A 22,986-nucleotide genomic window follows, 5' to 3' on the forward strand; every position below is an offset into this window, starting at 1 on the left:
TATTAATAGCCCATTTTGTGTGTTCTGAAACTATGCTATTTCAACTTGGACAGAGATCCTGAGCACAAAGAAAATGTGTAAGACAAAAAGACAACAAAGAAGTTTTATCAGCACCGCACCAAAGTTTTAAGTAGGCCCATTTTGGACAGATTGTCAGTATCAAGATCCCAAAATGTGAACATTTTTGCACAGAAAGATAGCTGTCTATGCACATTTGTCAACTGTTATGTTCTGTTTTCTATTGGAAAAAGAATCATTCATCATGTTACAATCACTGTCCAGTGCAAAGCTGATCAAGAGGCCTAACCATTAATTCATATCTGTCCACAGGTGTCAACTCTTAAGATGTATGCAGTTTGTATGAAAATAATGAAAAAAAATATTCAATTAGTTGAATACAAAAGTCTTTAGAACCACCCTCATGTCCTTTGGGGGAATTTTACCCTGTAATGGGAATGTGAAGGAGCTTGACTTCAGAGTTGGTACTTGAGGAAAATAATCTTGGAACTGCAGATACTGCAAATGGCTCTTGAGTGTGGTTTCTTATCTAGAAAGGGAAATAGAAGAGAGAGAGATTTCTACTGATAATGTATTTTGATAGGTTTATGTCAAGAGAAGCTCTGAGAAACTTTTATGGTGCAAAAATATTGGAATTCTTAATATAGGCAGAAGAGCTGCTTTCATATTCATATCCTTACCTAAAGAAAATAAAATAAGCCTTTCCCCTGTCTTTTAGCAGTTAAGAGTTAGACTCCTCTCAGGAAAAAAAAAGTTGAAATTAGGAATATCAGCAAAGCCATTGTTGGATGGCAGCACTGGGGGGAGATCAGCAGGTTTGTATGGATAAGGCAGACCTAATAGATCCCATACTGATTACACGGTTAAGATGCTGATTGAGAAGAACTTTCACCCTAACCGATGGGATAGTCCTATTCTTCTCCTCAGTAGGATTTCCCGCTCTCCATTTGAAGCTGTGGCTGGGCCTTTGACAAATGCTCAATTTGGAGTACTCAGGCTTAAAATGGAGACTTTTAAAAATCTTTAATTGGGGCTAAGTGCTAGTTCGTCATGCAGCCCATTGTTTAGAACAAGGAGGCAGGACTAAAGAGTTAACTGCTTCCAATTGTAAATGCATCAGTGGCAGGCACATTACAAAGCTCTATACAATCCTGTGGAGTAAATGGTGGACAGCTCATCACAATTAGGCATGGTCATAATGAAGAGCCAGACGAGAGAAAAAGGGGCATGGGGAAAAACAGACCTTTTACAAATGTTTTTATATGAAGAGAAATTATAGCTAAAAGGGATAGTAATTAGTTTAAAGAATAGGTGGTAATGCCTTCTCTTTGCAGAAAAAGAAAACTTTGAAAGCATGGAAAATGGGTGAGTTTCTAGCTGCTGATCTGGAAAAGGAGAAAACAATTCAAAGCAATACTGTACGTGGGTGTTTCTCAAAAGAGGCTGCGGTGGGAAGTGTGTGATCTGAGTAGTTTGCTCTTAGCAGAGACAGTAGGCACTCTTGTGTTTGATAGAGACCCTGTATGTAGCCTTGTTTCCTCTGGCATGCATCTGTGTTATTGCAGGTGCTTAGCACAGACAGAGATGCTCATGGTTTGCTTCCAGCTTTGCTCACCTCTGAGGAAGGCAAGGCCAACCTGGCTTCTGCTGGGAAGAATGCAGGGAAGAGCAAAGCTACAGCCAGCCTTGTGCTCTGGCCTCTCTGAGGTGTTCTGGCTAACCAATCGCCTGTAAAAACAATTTGCATTCTGAAATTTGTTGTTTGGGGAAGCAATGAAGAATGGCAGTCATCTGCAGCAGATTGCTAAAGAACAGTGCAGTAAACTCATGTATTGTGCTGATCATGAGATTCAGGCTGTGGGACATTAATGGGAGGTGAAGCTTTTTCCAGCATCACTGAATTTTTGCCTGACTCTTCCTAGCACAGTCCCACTGTGTGTATCCTGAGTAAGATGGACCTGTGTGTCATTAATAGAAGCACAAAAGACTTAATAGAACACAAAAGACTCCACAAAGACTTTTTTGGATAGGTATATGCAGTAATTTCCCGTAAAGCTGATTGAGTTTCTTACTGCTGGGATCAACTTCTGTGGCTTGGTTGTGTATTTTTGTGCTACAGCACAGATTCTGAGAACTACAGGATAACTGTAATCCTTATTTTTTAGTCTGGGATTTTGGAACCACCGTCATCACTCCCTGTGACAGCTGTGGAATCAGTGTTGGTGCTGGCGCTGTCTGTGTCTGTCACATGGCACAAAATAGATTATGTTCTAGTAGTGAATGGGATAAGGTTGTTATTTCTCAACTGTTTCTCCCTGTAGTAGCATGTGCAGCATGCTTTGTGCTCACAAAGAGCAAACTTGTTTGTATGAGAGCCTGATTCTCTATTAGTAAGTGGGTGACTTTTATGGGACTGCTTTGGTGTCTTTTGTCCCAGGGAGAGAAAAATTGGGATTGCAGTTGTCTCTAATCTGTCACCTGAATTCTCTTGGAATTTGCCTAGTTTTACAACATCCATCCGTCTCCAAGGATAAGTAATATCCACCTACACATGCCAGTAGTTGTGCTATTGCTTCAATAACCAGTAGGTTCTAATGTGGTTTTTGTGGTCAAAGTGGAGACATGCAAGATGGAATTTTAAAATTCTTGTTTTCCTCCTGTTGAAATCAGTAGTAAGACTTGTGAGGGAACAAAGTTGGGCCTGTTTTTGGCACTTCAAAAAGTTTCATGTAAAATATTTGATTCTTTTCATTAATTGTACATATTTGCTTGTCATGGCTTCGTAGAGAAAGCTGTAGCAAAAAGATTGTCTTTCATCATTGTTCTCTGCAGACCTAAAATCAATATTTCTGTGACTCCCCTTTTCTTTAAATCATATCTGATAAGGTCTGCTTTAGCATTTGAATATGTGCAAATAACATGGATTCGTGCCCCCAATTACATTTGTCTTGTACATGAACAGACAGTATGATTAGAAATTTAAAGGATAAAACCTGTACCAGTGCCTTCATCAGGAGTTATGTAAATATAAGCCCTTTGAAAATTACATTTCATTGGTACAAGTTGATGTAGAAGGGAAACCAGAACCACAGAAGGCAGGTATTCTGCTGAATGATCAGGAATGCAGGAGTGTACCATTTTAAGTAGTATACAGATTAGATTCTACAGGTCTCTTCAAATGTTTCTTAAAGGGTTTGTTTGTTTGTGGTTTTTTTGGATGAGAAAAAGAGAAATTTGTATCATTTATTTTAAGAATGAAGAAAAGTAACATCATCTCTGCTCATATTCATTTAGATTTAATACAGGGCTGGATGCAGGCTGTGGGATGTTGAAAGGGAGAATAGAGGATGCTGCTAGAAGGATAATAGACACTGAACATTATTCTGAAAGAAACTTTTGTCCTTATCATACTATTATGCAGATAAAATGTTGGAAGAAGGGCCTGTATGAAAATGTTGAAAGAATTAATAGGGTTTTGTGTCAAATTAATACACATAAAAACCTAAGGTCAAATAGGAAGTTGGAAGAAAATTTATTTTTTCACTCAACCTTCTAAAAGTAAGTTGTTTTCATTGCTTGCATATCTGTGCTTACGTGGAAACTAAAATTTCAATAAATTATTCGGTTTCTCTGCAGAAAGCTGTCCTCAACCTGTGAAAAAAAAAAATCTCTTAGTCTGGTCTTTAGGTGGGTACTGAGTCTGTACCAGATCAGTTCATTCCTGTCATTTGACAGAAATACCTATCTTGGAATACTTCATCTCTGAAGTTTGATATAACAGAAGGAAAGCTCTTTTATACACTACCCAGGAGCTGGGTCAGAGAACTAAACATCTTTAGAAAATTTTTTCTGTGAGATTTTATTTTATTTAACTGTTTGGCTAGCAGGGAGACAAAGCTGGAGGTGATCCAGGCTCAAGAATATGTAACATAAATTTCCAAGGCACATGAAGAACATATTTGAAGAGAGAGAGCAAGAGATGGGCACAAATAATGAAAAATCCAACATTTTTAAAGCTCATACTGACAAGGAAAGGTAGCAATTGATACCCGGGCCTACAATACTTTTTTGCAGTCTTAGCAAAGTTCTAGAGAGTTTTTCTGTCAGTCTGTGAAGTATAAACGAGACATTTTGTAAAGACCCTCAGTCATCTGGTAGAATCCCAGTGGAAAGAAGAATGGATCAGGACAGGACCATGAGGTCTGTGGATAATAAAGTCTCTGCACAATTGCAGCTCAGCCATGGGCAATTGCGAAGCAGAAATCTCTTCCTTTCAAAGGTTTTGGTTCTTCTGGAGGGTAATCTGGTAAGAGTGAACACAGCAGCCTGACCACCCTGCCTCTGTTTGGATGGTTGGTGTGTTCACGTTCTTGTTTGTATCATACTGTGGCTGTAAATCAAGCTTTTTCCTGGGCTGCTGTTTACAGAAACAGTGATATTCATTTTAAGTTTCAATGTCTGCAAATTTTTGCTAGAATTTAAATGCTAGAATTTAGCTAGAAAATATTCTTTGTGAACAGGTATTTTATCACATCAAGACCTACCAATAGTCCTTCAACTGTAAGATTTATTAATAATTGGAAATTTGTTATTTAATCTAGAGTTTAAATGTAGTTACATATGCCAACTTAATGCCACAAAATAGCCTAAGACTATTCTTAAGCAGTATGTCAGCTAAATTTTATTGCAGTTCCATTAGTATTACCATTAAGCAGCTGACTAAAGGTCATAATGAATACTTACTATTTTATATCACCCAGGAGGTGCTAAGTACAGCTGGAGTCTATTTCACTACTTGAACACATATAATAGTCGACAAATTGTCGATCAGTGGATGTGTCCATCTTATCAAAGTACTTTGTCTGCCCAAGTATGTAGCAATTCTTCTGGTGTGCATTGCATAATAGATGGAGGTGGAGGGTTTTTTTTTTTTAAAAAAAGGGAAGTTCTTATTAAATGGCTGGTTGTTGTAGTCCTATTCTAAGTACTGCCTATAATTCTCTCCTTGAACTGACATTTCAGTAATGCAGTCAGGGCTTGCATGATTCTAGCTAACCAGTTTAGTAAGTGGGGTAACAATTATTGAGATTTCTGGTGTTCAAGATGATGAAAATTATTCTGTATATGGTTGATGCTTTTTTTCATACTTTTCTGACCATGTTATTCCTTCTACTGATGCCAAGTTCTGCTGGAACTGCAAGAAGATTATGCCCTTATTGTAATTCTTTAACAGCTGTTGCAAAATAAGTCTTGGCCCTTAACAAACCAGTTCTGTGCATTTAGAATGGATTTTTTTAGAATAGTTTTTCGAAAAGACCCCCATCAAAATAGATGGTTTGATTAATGTGGTGATTTGAGCTTTAATCTGTGTGATGAGTATCATGCAGAACTGTGTGCGCAGCATGGACTTGGAATCCTTTTAACTGTTGTTATCTATCTGATGTTGTTCAACAATTTTATTTGCAATAGGAAAGCCCTGGCTTTAAGTAAAAGTACTTAATATTTTCAATTGTTGCTTTCTTGTGTTTCAAGTGGATTTTATGAGTACACAGAGCTACACAGGACAAAAGGACAACTTCTTTATGAAATATGAAAAAATATTCCACAATCATCTTGGTCCTATTTCTTTTCACTACAGAAAGTCTATGAAACTTCAGACTGCATTCAATTTCACATTCATTTTGGCAGCAATAGTACTGTAAAACTGCTCATTTCCTACAGGGCTTTTGCAATATGTATTTTAGCACACACATTCAGCAACGACTGACTTTTGATCTAAAATGAACTAAAAATACTTTTTATCAAAAATTGCGTGTATGTGAATGAAAGAGAAAGGTTAGCCCTCCACTGTGTTTGGCTTAAATTCTTTTGACATTAACTTGTTCAAAAGAGAATAATTTCCTTTTCTTGAAAAACACAAATTTTATTATTTTCAGCAGCAAATCTTTCCCCTTTAGTCCATTAGCACTAGGCAATCTCTTCCTGTTAGTAGCAAGTTGCAAGACAAGAAAGGGTTAAATTTTTATGGCAAAATATCTCATTGATCTTATCATTCTGAGTAATTAGGTAATTCAGCAGCCACAGTTCAATGAGCCTTGATGTTCAAATGCTGCTCCTCTCCACATCTCACCCTGGCTGAAGCTGGGAATGTAACGGAGGCCACAAAAGAAATGGGATATCTCAGAAATGTCCCAAATCTCGTGGTTATCACCAAGTATGGGCTGCTCAGGTGGGCCACAGCAGAGCTGCAAGTTGAAATTTTGCCTTGACATCAAAGGGACCAAATAGATGTGTCTTAGACTTCCCTGTCAGAATTTCTCAGTCTGATGAAACAGTGAAGCTGCATGGAGATTCAATGGAAATTGAAAAATGCAGACAGAAAAATGGGAATGAAAATTGAGAGATATTTTAAGAGTATTCAAGATTTAAAAACCCAAATGTTCTCTACTGTGTCAGAGGGAAATAGAAGCCACACTTGTAATAAGTGGCTTTTATGCTCTCTGTACACTCACATGTCAGTTGACATCTCTGTAAAGTCCTTTCAGACTAGAAGTAATGGAATATAAAAATTCAAAAGAGAAGAAATGATGATTCCTGCTGACAGAATCAAGTACTATGGCTTTTGCACCATGTTTAGGGTAAAAAAATAGTCTCCAAATGTCCATGAACACAAAGAATTGTATAGATCATTTACTAGATGGAAACTTCCAAATTCTTCTTAGTGCAGAAAAAACCTCCCAGATATGATTAAATAAATCCTATACTTGCATTTGGACAGAAACATGGTGATGTGTCCAAATACTATATAACTGTAATGTACAACTCTAAAATTCATTAGTTGCTTAGCTAAAGAAGGTCTTTAAAAAATAATCATTTTGGGTTTAGTTCAAGCAGGCTTAGGTGACCTCAGTGCAAGAGTCCTGAAAGACTTGGCTGAGATGATTTCTGTTCAACCTCTTAATTTTTTTATTAAAAGGTGATTTTTTTTGCATATTTTAAAACCTAAGTCATAAAATTGTGCTAGTGTACAGAACTGCCAGCAGAATGGTTTAGACTTCTATAAATTAGTCAGCTCGCTATTGATTGCAGATAAAAGAATGGAAATGTTGATCGTGAATTCAATGAAGAATTACAGAATGGAAGTGAAGTTCATGGCTGTCACACAGTTTTATGATGAGAACACCTTGTAAAACCAACTTTCAGATTCTTCATGTGGTTGTAAGTCTAATGAATGTACTGTCTAGACAGAGGGTATTTAGGCTTCAAAAAACTCCTGGTGCCACATTGGAATTAAGAGGTGCAGTAGCACTGTCACAGCAGTATCCAGCAAACAAACTGAGAGTGGCCTCCCTGGCAGGTGCCAAAGAGGAATTTTCAGTGAAGAGTGCTTACTCTGTGGGATGTTTCCAATGGCATCCTGCTAGGACTGATTCTGCCAATGTTTGGTGTCATCTTCACTGATGGACACCAAGCCGCAATATCCTGGCCAAGAACATTTTTGGACTAAGATTAGCAGAAAATTATGAGGGAGGGCATCCTCAGGATTTTATCACTTTGCGTCACATAGACTCTACCTTCTTGGAATAAAATGTATTTTCACACACTCAGGTGTAAGACTGTACAGAGGAGACAAATATCAACAGGAATGACAACTGCATCCTGTGAAACAGTCACTGACTTAAAAGACTTTGAGGTCACAGTGGCGAGAGTGATGAACTGGAGCTCTTAGGGAAGTGTGCTTAGAAAAGCCAGTGGGATTCCTGGATGTGGCAGTAGTGGGCTGGAAAGTGACTTTTACCTCCAGCAACTGAGTAACTGTTTCCCAATCAATACCCTGCAAACTGTTCTCTTACAGACCCTTTGTGTAATCAAGGGAGGCAGCTTGTCCCTGTCATTGTTGTTCATGCTTCTTCAGCTCAATGTTATAGGCAGAATGTTATGAAGCAGAAGAACAGGCACACAAGCAATTTCTCAGATAAAAGCCCCAGAGTACAGAACTTTTTCACCTGAGATGGTCCGTGGTCAAGCCACTAAAAGGAAGACTTGTACTCCTGGAGCTGTTAGTGGTTCCATGCAGCTTTTCTGTGTGACTTGGAGGTTGTTTTGACACCACTTGTGGTGGTGGTGGGAGAGAAACTTGTGATCCTTGCTCTTGAGATGCATTTCTGTAGGGGGATAGAATATAAGAAAATAAAGATAGTGTAGAAAGTAATCTTACCCCTAAGGAGTTGCAGCTGGGCCAATTATCAAAGATTAGGAACAGGCCTGACTTTAACAGGCCACAGCTGTAACCAGTGAGAAGAAGATGCTATAATAGAGTGGGTTGCCTGGGTGAGAGGGGAATTGGAGTCAGTGGCTGCTTTGTGAAGGGGAAAGAGCCAGTGCTCTGAGGAGAAGTCCGTGAGAAACACCAAGAAGGTATGGAACTTTTGTGATAAGGAGACAACAGTATGGAACCCCTGCAATAAGATGACAACATATTTTCTCTGGGACATCATAGGAATCATGCTCTGATTTCATGATTTGAAGTCACGCCCATCTGCAGAGTAGGGCCAATGCCTCTCCCCAGTCCTGGGGGCAATCTGAGGGTGAGCACGTTGATGGCAGTGTGAGGACATTCCAGCCGTGAGCCCCTTGGGGAGAGCTTTGGAGCAAATGAGACAAACACCTTGTGCAGGGGGATATAAAGGAATCCGCTCAGGGAAATGTCCTCCTCACAAATGCTCTGCAGAAATATCAGCCAGTCTTAATGAAACCTGACTGCAAGCTTGTTTGAAAACTATTTTTAAATGTTTAAGACTTAATTTTGAATATGTTGGCATTTGTGTATTTGTAAAGGTGCTTCAGTTCCATTTAAGCACTGGATATCCATTTACATTCAAGAATGTATCACTCCTTTATTAAATATATACTCCAAGGCCCTAACACACTGTCTCCAAGTAGCAGTTCTACAGTCATGTATTCTTTATCACTTCTAAAACATTTAGTCCTGTGTAAAACATTTAAGTTCCTTGCTGTCTGGAAGTATTGTGGTAGCCATGCATGTGGCTGGAGAAGACAAAGATTAACTGTTTATTAACATATTAATTAATGTTTTAAAACTCAGCAAGTCATTTTAAATGACATAGATACAAAGACATCCTCATACAGAAGTATTTTTGGACTAAGTATAACTTACTGGAAGATAGTAAGCCTAAATATGTGGAAAGACCAGAATAGTGCTCAAACTGGTTAAAATAAGCTACATGTTTGTCTCAAAAATTGTTTACTGACAAAAATTTTAATGTTTTTCTTGCTTTTAGGTAACCAGAGTCTTTTTAACATTTTTTTCCAAATTCTTTGCAAGGGGTAGTAGCTCAGTTATTGAATAGCTAACTGACAATAATTAGCCTGTTATGATGATTAATGCTTATTCAGGACATTTAATTTGCATGCTATAAGCATGGTGAGACAGCTAATTTGAAGTTATGCCAAATACAGTGTTTAGCTTTTATATACAACATTTGTTTGCCTTTCCAAATATAAAATAATTGACAAGAATAATCATAGCTGAGGATATTAGGTCAGCAAGTTTTCATTTCTCCTTTTAATAACAATGATGTGTTACTTAGTGAACCAATTAGCAAGGTAAACTTTACTTGCATTTAAAAATGCGTAAGGCTAAGGAAGAATTTCTAAATTGTAGTTAATGGAATGTCAACAAAGATGCATATTCTGTCATTCTAGCCCAGGTGAGAACCATCTGTCCCAGATAGATAGCATTTCTCCAACTTCTCACAAGGAAGAAGGATACAAGGTCATTTTTATGCACCTTGTAATCAGGATTGACTTTATGAAAGTCAATTAAGCTACTAGGCCTTAGCCATAGTTTCAAAGAAATAGACAGTGAAAGAATAAACGTCTTTAATCATGGTTACTAGAAGCCTTCACTTTTTCCCTCGGGAAATGCCTATATATTCATGTGGAACTTGCAGCCTGTTCTGGACATTTGGAGGGGCAAATTTCCATTGCTGATTCTGATTGCTCAGGTTCTTTGACCCAGGCAGCAGAGCACACTTCAAAATGTGATGCTCTTCTCCAAAAGCTTCAATGTCTCTGGATTTGAAGCTTAAGTCTCCTTAAGCATGCTTTCAGAAAAAAATAGCCAAATAGGGAAACATGTAGAGGCTCCTAAGAGAAAAAGAATGTCTGCAGTAGTGTTTGGAAAGTGATCTGGCGTCTTTGGAAGATAAGGGGAAAGACAAGTTTCTCTATGGGAAGTGTTGGTGTTTCCTTCAAAGTCTTCCTTAGGTTTCAGCTTTTGAAGCAGCAGGCATTGCGAAATTCCTCCTTGGGCATCATATAAAAGTAGATAGCACATCTGTGTTCATGCACCAGTCCAACCAGTCATTGCTTCTTGATAAATATTTCTCTTGCTTTCTGCAAAAGGCATTTCTAGCTGTTCTTTGCAGCAAATGGCTGTGAGTTACTGATGAGAAACACAGGAATCTATCTTTTGTGCAGTACCAAAATGTATATTTTTAATTTTTTTTTCTATTGACTTTGAATTTTGAATACCTGGGATGAGTTGCAGGATATTTATTCTTGTTTATGCCATTTTTTCCTCAAACTGTTGAGAAAGCAGTGTCTGGATGCTTTCTGACTCCGAGGAATAAGAGGAAGAAAAGACAATTGTTCTCCTAGAGGTGATGACAGGACCCCAAGTCTCTGTCATTTGCTCAGGGTCCTTTTAACCTTTTGTTATTTGGAAGAAGCTGGCAGTCTGTTTTAATCTGTGTGAAAAATAGTGGGCCTGTTTCTGTCCATTTGACCTCCCCTCCCCTGAAAGGACCACAAGCCAGCCAGGCAGGTTATACCCAGCCCTTGCTGAAGCACTGCCACGTTCTTGTTGAAGCCCAGCCACAGCATTTACCACACCCTTGCAAAGAGCCAATGGAACCTGAATCCATTTGAATCCATCAAAGTAGAACAGAGCAGCTCTGCCTGCACCTGGTGAGCTGAGGAAGCCCAGGCATGGCCTGCTGTGCATCCCCAGGGCTTCTGCAGCGCCCCACAGCCATGGCAGGGCTCTTGCCCAGGTGTGGGGCAGGGGTTTGCTCAGAGCTGAGGCCCTTTAATGAGCAGCGTGAATGAGGGCTGCTCCCATGGTGAGGCTGGGAAGAATTTGGCCCACAGACAAATGTGGCCCATGCCGCAGCACTTAGGGCTTTGTCCCCTTTTTGTTTACAATTACAACCACGGAAAAATGAGAAACTGTTCACAGTTTCTCAGTAAGAATATGGGGAATCACTGGTTATCCACCACCTACTTAGATCCTCTTTATTTTATTTTTCTATTGCATCTCCCAATACTTCATTACCACCTTTGTAACTTAGAGGAGTGCAGGGACCAATTTAAAATCCATTGAAAGAGCCTTTGGCTTTCTGTAGTGGCTCCTGGATCAGGGCCAGGGGGTATAAACTGCTAGTGGCAAGTTTACAACAGTGCTCCCTTTGTGGGTGCCACTGCTGGGGCTTACTGAGGTGGCTGAACACTCTAACAAAAGTGATTTTGCAGATTAACCCAGTAACAAGCTGTGTGTTCTCAGTGGGAACTCTTCCAAATTTTTAAAAACAATTATAGTTCTCTGTCCATGAGTGCTGGACTGTCACATTCTGCCAACACAGGGAAGCTTCAGAGAGGGTTTTTTGGGCTAGGCTGAATCTCCCTCTGTCTTTGTACTCTAACTAATCTAATCAAAGATTAATTTGTTGCTTGCTTTATTATCCCCGTATTCAAACATACACAATGCAGTATTTTGTGAGCTTACTTCTGAAATAGATTCTACCAAGGTTAAAAAAAAAATTAAAAAAACCAACTTCCTTGCACTGCATATATACCCACTTAGTACTACACTAGTCATGCATTAAAAATACCTCTGATCTGCTATTGCCAGGGAAAATTAACTGTAAACTGAAAGGAAAAGTGGTGCATTGCACTTCAGTCTCAATCCTACCCTTTCAGTCTTGGATTTATTCACATCAAGAGCAATATAAATACATTAGTCAGTAATTTGGTTTTTACTCATTCACAGGCAAAAATCATCTTTTCCTTAGTTTGATAAAAACTGTTCTGATGGAAATGCAAATCTCCAGGAAAGGTTCAGACATGGTTTAAATTGTCCATTGCGTATTTTTGATCACTGAATTCAAGGACTACTCCACTTGAAGCAAAGCTCTCATTTAAGCCAAAGAATGAAACATGTTCCTGGGTGAGCAGCTGCCTAAGCAAAGTACAGTATTAAATGCTACCTGTGTTGGTGGTTGGAAAGCAAAGAGATTGCATTACTGATGAATGAATCAAACTGATGAATTATTGCAACAAGTTCTTTTTTAAAAAAAATTGAAACAGTTCTTAGTTGAAATGTGTTGAAACTCAGAGTAGGTTCATAGTAGGATTTCTAATGAAGGATTTTTTTTGTTACATATGGAATCAGTTGCAGTTTGGTTTCATTTTTGCTGTTGTTGAAAACTTAGCGTAAACCTGTCCTTGAGAAGCTTGGAAGTACCTGATATATTTGTGCAGCCTTGAATTCACCATGCAGAAACAAAATCCAGCCAAAAATCTCTGTGGAAGTTGCAGTGATGATTTCCCAACAACCAGTGGCTTGTGGCTTGCAAAGCATTTTTTATTTTTTACTATTTCAGTTGTGATTTGCTACATTGTGCTCTTCTTTTTGCATGACATGTAAAGGTCCCTTGTTGTTTGTGCATCATTGATACAATTCTCCTGCAACCAAAAACAAAGAAGGCAGTAGTGCTTTTAATAGAGGGTGCCTGATTGATAAGCTAGTTGCAGCCAAACCTGCTCTGGCTAATTGTCTTTCAAATGCCCTCATTAATCAAACAGAGGAGTAAGTCTGACAGGAGAGCTGTCACTGTTTTCATGATTTCCTACCACTCACCTCACAGTGTGAGACCTGGCTGGGTACCCAAATCATGGCCTTTAAACAGTTTTAATGCCTGCTCACTGCAGAGCACACCTGGCTTTGGTGGGATGGGGGCCTGCCCAACTCTGAGCCATGATCTATCCCAGGAGACCAATTTAGCAGTTATTTAATGATTCATAGCTTGATGTCTGGAAATGAGTGCTCCACACGATAACATACATAAACAAATTTAATTAGTTTTTGCCTTTTTTGCATAAGTAGCCACCAGTGTATTAAACCTGCAAACAAAACAGGTAGGCTGCCTGGAAAGTCATTGAAGCTGGTTCACAGCAGAACTTTGTAAAAGGCTGTGGTGCTTTCTTTCATCTGCTGATAGTCACTGATGTGTCTTTGGCCAGGTCCTGAAGTTGCTGGGTTTGCTCATTAAGAACAAGGGAAGCAGTTATCCCAACTAGCTTTTGGCCAGGTGTTAGAATTACATATCTACAGCAAAAACTGGCAGCCTCTCATCTACTGCCCTTCAAAGCTGCAGAATGTAGTAATTTTTTGAAACTGTTTTTAAAGGATGTGCTTCATATATTTCCTGTTTTGCAATCTATTAGAAATATTATTTAATACACATCAACCTGAGTTATTGTTCAGAGATAGGGATTTATATATTTGCATTTTTATTGAACATACATGAAAATCTTGCAAAATTATTTCTAGTTGTGCACGCTACAAAATAGGGCAAAATACTTAATGCTTAAGAAAGCAAATTGAAAGCTTTAGGGACAGAATATTTTTTTAACCTTATTTTGTAACATCGTATAATTAACACTGGTGATGTATGAAGTGTATGGGGGTTTGTTTTTCTGCTGTTAAGTTTTTCATATTCTCTGTGGAGCAGAATTCTAGGATTGATAGTCCAGAATAATATCTTGTCATTCTCCTAAGCAATATAAGTAAATACATTTTGCATGAAAAAATGTTGCATTTTGCATATATTCATATTAAGTGAAATTCTTACTTTAATAACATTTCAGGGCTGAAAATGATTCAGCGACACACATTACAAATATTTTATACTGCAGGGTTTCTTTGAACTCCTGACAGCAGAGCAATATAGCTTGTCTTTTTTTCTTCATCTGGGATTAGCTTCTACCCACCAAGGGGAATATTTGCTCCTAAGAGAGGTGCCTTTTTCTTTAATAGGGCAGTTTGATCATAAATTTTAGCAGATCTTGGTTTTAGATTACCAACTGTCTGAACCAGGCACCTTGTTTTCCTGAGCACACAGAGGAAAATCTTAGCATGGAACATGTTGGTTCCAGGAATCCTGCAGTCATCACTTTATAAATGTGCTTGATCTCAGACTTGAGCAAGGGGGACCAAGCCATGATTTAAGATGATATGCTGCTATCCAAAAGTGAAATTCTGTCTCCAGAAAGCTCAGTGGAAACTTCGTTATTGGTCTCAGTGGGGCCAAATTTTATTTTTGTTAAGGTATTGTGAACTTTGGAAGCAATTTAGACTGAGAAAGAAGGTGGAGACAGGAGACAAATTGTTTTTGACCTTTTTCTTTTAGAAATTTAACAGAGACCATTGGCTCATTTCTGCCACTACCTCCCAACACCTATCGGAAAATGTATTTTCTCTGAGTCACTATTAATTTTATATCATGGTGTTTTATTTTACTATGAGAGACAGAGTTCCAAGTGGTGTGATTTATAGGACATGTATACCTAGATAGATATTGCCTCATGTTTTCTCTTCTCTATAACCCAAAACAAAGAGCCTTAAGGAGATATATTAAAATCTAGGTACCTGGTCCTAAAATTTGACCGACTTTAACAAAATCAGTAGTGTGTAGGTAAACATTTCCAAAGGCCTGTGATTGATTTTATGAGCTCATTCAATGCCTGTGGGTTGTGCTCTGTGGACACTCATAAGGATTTCTGATTAGTGTCATCGTGCCCCCTATAAATCTATTTTCTTGGGAGTCTATATCTTGGTAATAAAAACTTGTCCTGCAGTGAAAGGTCTTGGCATAATAGCAGAATTATTGCTATTTTTACTGCATTTGAAAAGCAATTCTTGCACCTTCTCCCCATCCTCTAGAAAGTCTTTTTTTTTTTTTTTCTGCATATAATGCAATCCAAATCATTTCTTTGGTGATTTAATTAGGTAATATTAATGAGTGTACACTTCCTTTCTTATCTAGATTTTTGTGGACTGTACAGGTCCAACCTTGTCACTGTTGTCTGCTTGTGTTGACCCCGGGCAGACTTAGTCCATTTTCCTCACTTGGGAAAATCTGTCAGCTTCTGCCTGTATTCCTGTTGTTTCTTCCAGATTTGGATCCCCCAGATCAGGATGGCTCTTTAAGATACAGTGAGGAGTCAAACTTTGTATTTAAGTGCCATTCCAAGAGCTATGAGGTGTCATGCGGTTTTAAGACTTCATTTGTGGGTTCTTCAGCTGTGACCAGGAGCCCTTTCAGGCTTGGTCATTTGAAGTTTTGTATATGTTCAATGTGGCCCATAGGTCTGTTAAAGAAGCACAGATTTGACAGGATCCACGAAACAGACAATACAACACCTCATTTCTTTTGAACCTGGCCAAAGCCTGCTGCTCAGGTACCACTGCATGAATTGCTGCTGTGCCTGGCCCACAGGGAGGGGCAGTGCTGCCTTCTGTGTAACAGGTGATGGTTTTGCTGCCCAGGTAAATGAAGAGTTTATTTTTATCCTGACTGGCCTCCCCTCTGCAGCCAGCTCAATAAAACATTTGCATGGGAAATAAATTTAGTGATTTATGGTTTAGGTCTTTCTATAGAATATTCACTGTATTTGTTGTTGAGAGAGACGCTCTGCTATTCCCTTTTGACATCAGGCTTTAGTTAAACCTGTGCTTTATTTATTTGTGGAACTGTTGTGAATCATGCAAAAAAGTTGCAAAATGCTTCCCTAAAAGAACTGCTGAGTGTAGCATCTGATTGCAGGTAGTTAAGAGCAACAGGGTTTAAAATTGCTAAAATTCGGGAAGTGGGTAGGAATTGGAAGATGACAATTCCTGTGTGGGTTGAGCATCTGGAGCCAGCACTACTCCCAGTCTGGCCACTCTGGGATTCTGCTTTTGTATGAGCAGGAGAGGAGAATCTGCCACAGGGCAGCTGCAGGAAGATCAGTAATCAGATCCCTGATAACCTGAGTGACTGCTGCAGGCACACTGGAGCAAACAGATTGCACTGCAGCAACACGGTGCAGAGTGATCTTGTGGATTAGGGACACTGAAATCACTGGACAGAGTTGAGTGAAACTGATTAATTTTTTGGATAGTTTTATTTGGTTGTTTGCCAAAACTTATTTTCTTTTATCTAGTGATAATATTTGTGATATATTAAGAATAAACAAGATTAGAAGGGAGTTTTCGTTAGTAGTAAAAAGGCTATTTCATCTTACTTTTCCTTTTGTTTTTCTCATGTATAATTTTAACTATAATTACAGCTTTTTCAAAAAACAAGAAAAATATACCAAAAACATACAAAACCAAGATGGTAATATAGTACTTATAGGACAATTTTGGTTTTTTCTGTTGCAGAAATGATGTTGCTCATTCAGGTCTGGTGAGAAGGATGTGGGAGTACATCAGTGGAGAAAGACATGGTAAGAATTTGTCACTAAAAGAAAAGCATACAGGATTGTCATCTAAATTAAATGCTGATGGATCATGGACTGGATTTTATCTGAGGATTCTTTTAGCCCTTAGGTATGGAGTATATCTGTGACTACAGTGCCAATGGTGATTATTGCTGTGATGGATCATCTGCTCAAAAATAATAATTGAAAGGACCTTTCTGAATTGTAGGACCTTATCCCATGGGAAAAATGCATAGATGGGAAGAGTTCCATTATGAACTGGAGATAGATGGAGCAGGTTTTCTCTTTTTCAATATTTTCCATGGCTTTATTTGTTGTTATGAAGTCTTAAAACTAAAAACTGACATTTCATATCAAACTTCAGCAGAAAAATGTGGTTACTGGTGAAAGAGTTTTGGTTTATAACAACAAAGGTGTTTGGGCTGAAAGTGCTTTACTGATGGATTCAGAACAGCTCCTTGGTGTAAGTCAGCTCTGAGTAGGACATAAGGAACCCAAGAGTTACTACTTCAGCAAAGTCAAACTCATTTTTGCCTTTTAATTGTGTTTATTGTGTGAACTTACCATCTGGAAACTGACTGATTAAAACAGAGGTGTTGTTTCTATAAGGGCCAGGATTATGAAAGTCAACTGAAATATAATACAGGAGTTTGGAGTGAAAGTTTTCATTTCAAGAAATATATACATAACACTGTTAATTTGTCAGTGATGCTGGCTTTGAGGTCTGGAAATTGTGGGTGAAATTCAGATGTCTTCACCAAGATACCAGAAATGTAGATATCAAAGGCTGGGGAAGTCACCCTAGATTCACTTTACAGTCAGTTGAGGAAAAATGGGCACCTTCAGAGAGTGATTCATCTCAGCCTAAAATAGGCAGGTCAGGCAACTTGCCCCCTGGAGATGCCTGTTTCTCTCCACTGACTGTAGGAATGCCTACAGTGGCACACTCAGAATTCATTGTGTAACCTTTCAGTGTCTGAAGCTAGGCTGGATGAATCTCACCCTGTGGTAGCAAGGACAGGCTCTGCCAGCTGTACTAGTGTGAAAAACACCTTCCTGGGCTGCTCCAGTGGCTCTGCTTCTGGGGGGCATTGAAGAAGGTCTGGCTGAGAAATTCTGACGGTCCTCAAAACCCTGAATGATCACAATGATTTTTGAGGCTTGTTTACTTCTTAGCTTCATTGGGAGTAAGTAGTTTTATTTTAATTGTGTAAAAAGAAAAGGAAATCTGGGGTTTCTGTTTGTTAATCTTTTTTCCCCTTTGGAATCCTAAAAATGAAGGCATATTTAATTCTGTTGGGTAATAAAAGCTGCTGGGATTTTATCAAAAGCCAATGACTGTCTATTATTTTTTGTCCCATTTGTCTTCCCCATTTGTAGTGTTGCAGAGTGTAGTTAGATAGTGGCTGCCCTGTAAATCCAGCAAGCATGGAGGAACTGGGTAGACATTTTTTTAAGGGCTGGCAAGCTTTGCTGGGTTTGGAGGATCTGTGAGACTGAAGATCCAGCTAGATTTGTAATCCTAATCCTTGCCTGCTTAAAATAATTTTTAAAAAATTGAGAAGGAGATGGAATGAATAGTGCTGTTGTTTTATACAACATTTGCTATTAACAGAGTTAATAGAGGAAATGTTAATAGGAAGGATATAATATGAAAATATTTAGAGAGAATTTGTGGTTTTGTGTAGTTTATGAATTAGGAAAGCAAGATTGCTCAGAAGACCCTTGCTTAAAAGGGAATTGCCCTGAGCAATACTGTGATAGAATATGTTCAGCCTTTTAGGTCACAGGATACTTTTCATGCTGAACTCCTGTAAATACAAACCAGTTTGAACATAACAGGAGCACAAGGGCTTTTTTGCTTCTTCCAGAAATCCCCAGAAGTGGGAAGATGGAAAAAGTCCCAATAGTATTTATGACTTTTATTTTCTGTTGTTCAGAGAACCTGCCAAACACATAATAATTAGAACTTTGTGCTTGAGGTCATGCTGGTTCAGTGAATTTGTACCTGAGCTGATGTTTTCAGTCACAGAGTGCTCTGAATTTTCTGACACTCATAGATGGGATAAAGTGGTCCAATAGTTCAACACACTTGTAACCTGCTGTTATTTGTTTTTTATTGGTTTTATTCATGTCTTGACAAATACTAAAAATAGGACATAGATTGTTCCAAATCTTGAATGTACCAAGTGACTAAAATAAAAATCTGAGAGATAGAGGAAGGAAGCTTAAATTTTTACAACTTCTTAGATCTTTTCTTTCTCATATGTCTGCAAACAAAGCCCTTTCTTATTTAAGTATTTCCCGATATAACCTACCATGTTGAATGTTCTATATGAGTTTGGCTGTTTGTAATTTACCAGGAAAACAAGAGGAAACAGTGCATAGAAAGCAGGCTGCATACTTTAAACTGAAATTCTGCACCACCTTCATTAATAGTGGTAGGATCTCTAAACAGGCATCAGTGAACCTTTGTAAATTTAATTTTAGCCAGGCATGTTGTATAATACTCTGTATTGCTCTTCAGACAGCTCAGAGATGAGGTAGTTCTGAGCACGTGCTGGCAGCTGTGTGCATGTTGCTAATCAATCTTGTGTGTACAACCTAGGGGCTGCATCACCTACATTTACTTTTCATTTAGCCCTTTTCAATTACCCATTCAAAAATCTTTGAAGACTGTTCCTCAGTCCTGTAATCTCTCTTCAATGAAAATGAGTGGAGCCACAAAGAGAACTAGAATAGGATTCATTCTCTTCTGTGCAAAAGAGAATGGATAAAAGCTTGACTTTAATACAGGTGTGTGATAACACTGCTGCTATAAGGCACCTTTTGGCCACATGGCAAACGAGCTGAAATAAATCTGTTCCTTATCATGCAAGGCCTTCCTAATTAATTGGGGAAATCCTTCCTCAGAAGGATGAAGAAAACAGAGTGGAACTGAGTACACTAATGCTGGGAAAGGACAAATTCACCTGTACTTCTCTAATTGCCACCATTTTCAATCTGGAGGCAGGTAAAACTGTTGAAATAGGAGCATTGCTTTGAATGCAAGTGAAATTTAGGGAGTGGGATAATTCTTTCCAAAGTAGAGAAAATAATTTTACCTTCACTAAAAATCAGGGATTGTCTTTCCTATATTGGGTTGGCTGGAAAGTAATTTTATAGACCTGTTTTTGACTTGGTTCACTTGGAGTGTGACTTATTTACTTGAAAAATATTTATATGGAAACAGGTAGTGGAGCATCTTAGCTACGCTGATTTTCATCACAGTGGCAGTCTTGATGCCCTTCTCCCAGGACTGCCATAATCACTCAAAATAGTCTATATTTTTAGTTTTACAGAATATCTTCCCGAGTTCAATTTCAGAATAATTGCAGTGCTGTTATACTTTGAAAATAATAACTATTTGCATGGGGTTTAAGAGGTGTTTCAGGGCCTGACATCCAGTGAAGTTTCTCAGGTTGTTGAAAGGATGGTTTGAGTAACTCTTTCAGAAGCTCAGTTAATGCAAGGGCACGTTAAGTTTTGCCCTCACAGGACTGATGGCATGATTAGTCCATTAAAAATCTGTATCACCAGGCAGATATTTCTTTGCTGTGGATCCTCCAGGAGTTAGAATATTCATCATTTTGAGAAAATACTCATCACTGCTGCATTTACCAGAAAGTCCCACATTTTTTGGGGTGTTATCCCAATGTTCTGGTAATAGAAAACTTGGAAAACTTCTATGTTGATCCAGTGACTGAATGTTATTTTTTTCCCCCTATACATTTCCCATGAGGAAATGCTCAAGTGGATTGATCTCTATCACTTATGGCAAATTATATACCTTCTTATTTACAAGTAAAATTATTCTGGGTGTAGAAATGGAAATTGCAGACTTGACAAGGTTACTGTGAAAAAATGTGAAATGGCATAGCTGCTGGCCTAATTACCCTTTCCTCTTTGAGTTCAAACATTGTGAGTAACGGGCAGTGGCTCAAGCAAACACTGGAAATTTTGTTGAGGAAACAAGAAGTGAAATGGGGGAACATGTACCTGTTTGTTTTGGTTGTTCTAGTCAAGGCAGTATTCAAATGATAGTAGCCTTCTTTCTAAGTCTCATCATTTTCTTGCATAAGTGTTTTGCTTCAGGAGAAAAAAATGCTTGTTCTCACTTGCCCTGCTTTGGTAGCAGCATGGAAGTCTTGGAAATTCAAGGTCTAACACATCCACATGGATCCAAACCTGGGAGGCTGAGATGCTGTACAGAAACTAATAAATACCACCTTACTGCATAGGTACTAACTGAGATATATCATTATCTCCATGCTTAGCAAATAACCTCTGTGAAATACAGATATTTTTGTCAGTACACTTGATTATCTTTAATCAAAGTGGTCTCCAAAATTCACTTTGCCAGCTCTAATGGATTGAGGTTTTCTGGGCAACCATCCCTTGTGTGCTTTTTAAGGGAATGCAGTGTGAAGGGTTTCTAGTATTATGAACTTACCAAACATGTTTTGTTGTACTTGAAACTTGACTTGTCTTGGATTTACTTTCTTTATATCATCCTCCCCATCTCATTGGACTCATCTTTCATTTTATGGGAAAAATTTTGGATACAATGTCGATTTATTGAACATTTTTCTTGAATGCCATTGTGTAATTTCTGTGTAAGTTTGCTGCTGCAGGGACTGCAAAATTTTGCTGTAAATTGCCATGATCCAAAAGAAAGGACTCAATAGCTGGAATATAATAGGAATATAATTAGAGAAATGGAAATGGGCAAACAGTGTCAATACAGAACAGAAACCAGGTGTTGGCTGGGAAGAGCAGTAAATCCTTTCAAAATAGAAGTTTTAGACATTTAATGACCTCTAACTGCTGTCTAACTGACAAATATAATCTAGGGCTGGGTACTGTTCTTTACCACCTTTGCTATCCTTTGTAATAAGGAAGGATCAATTCCCTCATCCATAAGCACAGTGTGAGCTGTAAAACTTTCAGTGTCCTTGGACAGGCCTTGGTACTTCAGCACCCAGCTGAGGTGGTATGGTTTAGATAATCTTAGCACTGAAATGGCCCTATGGCCTTTTCTGCAAAGCAGAAAAACTTCCTTAGGTTACACAAGTGATTAAGAATATTTCTAGTTTGTGAAGTCAAGGAGTCATGACAGCCATTTGTCTATTTTCTGTGTGTGTGGACAGCTTAGGAGTTTTTCTTTCCAACAACCTCTAAAAGTTCTTTGGAGAAAGAAAATAGAATAATCTACTCCAAAACTATCATAAGGGCTAGAAAGCATATGGATCAGAAAGCAAACAGACCAGAATCTCACAAAAATCCCAAATCTGATGACTTTAGAAATAATATTCCAGGCTTACTGAAGTCAGCAATAATTTTTAGATTTTCAGAATTTACAAACTAGTATGTCATTCAGGCTGTGTTTGGAAAATTAATTTTTAAATTTTTTTCCTTAAGTGATACCATATTTAGCTGAAGTTCTAAATCACTGCATGCTCTGTGTTTGTCAGCGAAATGCCTAGTGCCCCATTTTGTTCCTAATGGAACTCTTGTACGTGTTTGTGTGTAGCCTGCAGTTTTACATTCTGTCCAGAGATGGAAGCTGCTTGCTCTGACAAGGTCAGGTTGGGAAGGAGGCCACATTCCTTGAATAAGAAAGCCAGGAGGCCAGAGCATGCCATTTCATTAGTCAGCCCAGGACTCTCTAATAGAAAAGGAGGGAGAATGAATGCTATGGAATTTAAAATAACTATTTCAGCTTTTCTGTAGCTTGGAAAATGTTGCTCTTGGGCAATATTCTGTTAATGATCGCTATTGGGCCAGATGTTCAGGACACGTAAATGAGTGTATTTCCATTGACTTCAGTGGAACTAGGCCAGCTTACGCCATCTGAGAATCTGTCCCCTCAGCTTTCTTTCTAAACCAGCCATGATTTTGGGTAAGGAGTTGCAGTGTTATCTGTCATAGTTCTGGTTTCCAGCAGAGGAGATGAAAATTAAGATTCTTATTTGCTTCATCAGTGTGAGAACAGATTAAACTGTGACAAAGAATCAAAGTAATTCAAATAATCAAATTTGAGAATGTGAAATATAACAGACTTGCTTTGTTTTGCAGTGGGTATTTTGTCTGTCAAAAGAGAACTTCATAATTTTCTAGATGGCTGACCAGTTCTCCAAGCTTCTGATGCCACTTAGGCCAGTGGCGTGGAATAAATTGAACACATTAACCTGAAAAAGATCCCAAAATTTTGTTCTTTGTTGTTGAGGTTATTTTTTATTTATTAATAAATTAAGACAGACTCTTGCTGGGCTCTAAGAAATGGGACAAGCTCTGTGAACTGGGTGCCTTCCTCCTGCCTTTCTATTCTGCTCCCATCCAGCACTTATAATGGTAATG

General features: G+C 38.4%; 1 long non-coding RNA gene across 1 annotated transcript in view; it reads left to right on the top strand.

Moving 5' to 3' along the window:
- The window catches only part of LOC134419396 (uncharacterized), a 313,894-nt gene that overhangs the window by 112,056 nt on the left and 178,852 nt on the right, over window positions 1–22,986 (top strand). The window contains exon 10 of the long non-coding RNA XR_010028034.1: window positions 16,529–16,593. This is a non-coding gene — a long non-coding RNA (uncharacterized LOC134419396). The remainder of the gene's footprint in view (window positions 1–16,528; window positions 16,594–22,986) is intronic.

This window comes from Melospiza melodia, chromosome 6 (genome assembly GCF_035770615.1).
Source record: "Melospiza melodia melodia isolate bMelMel2 chromosome 6, bMelMel2.pri, whole genome shotgun sequence".
Taxonomy (NCBI): Eukaryota; Metazoa; Chordata; class Aves; order Passeriformes; family Passerellidae; genus Melospiza; species Melospiza melodia.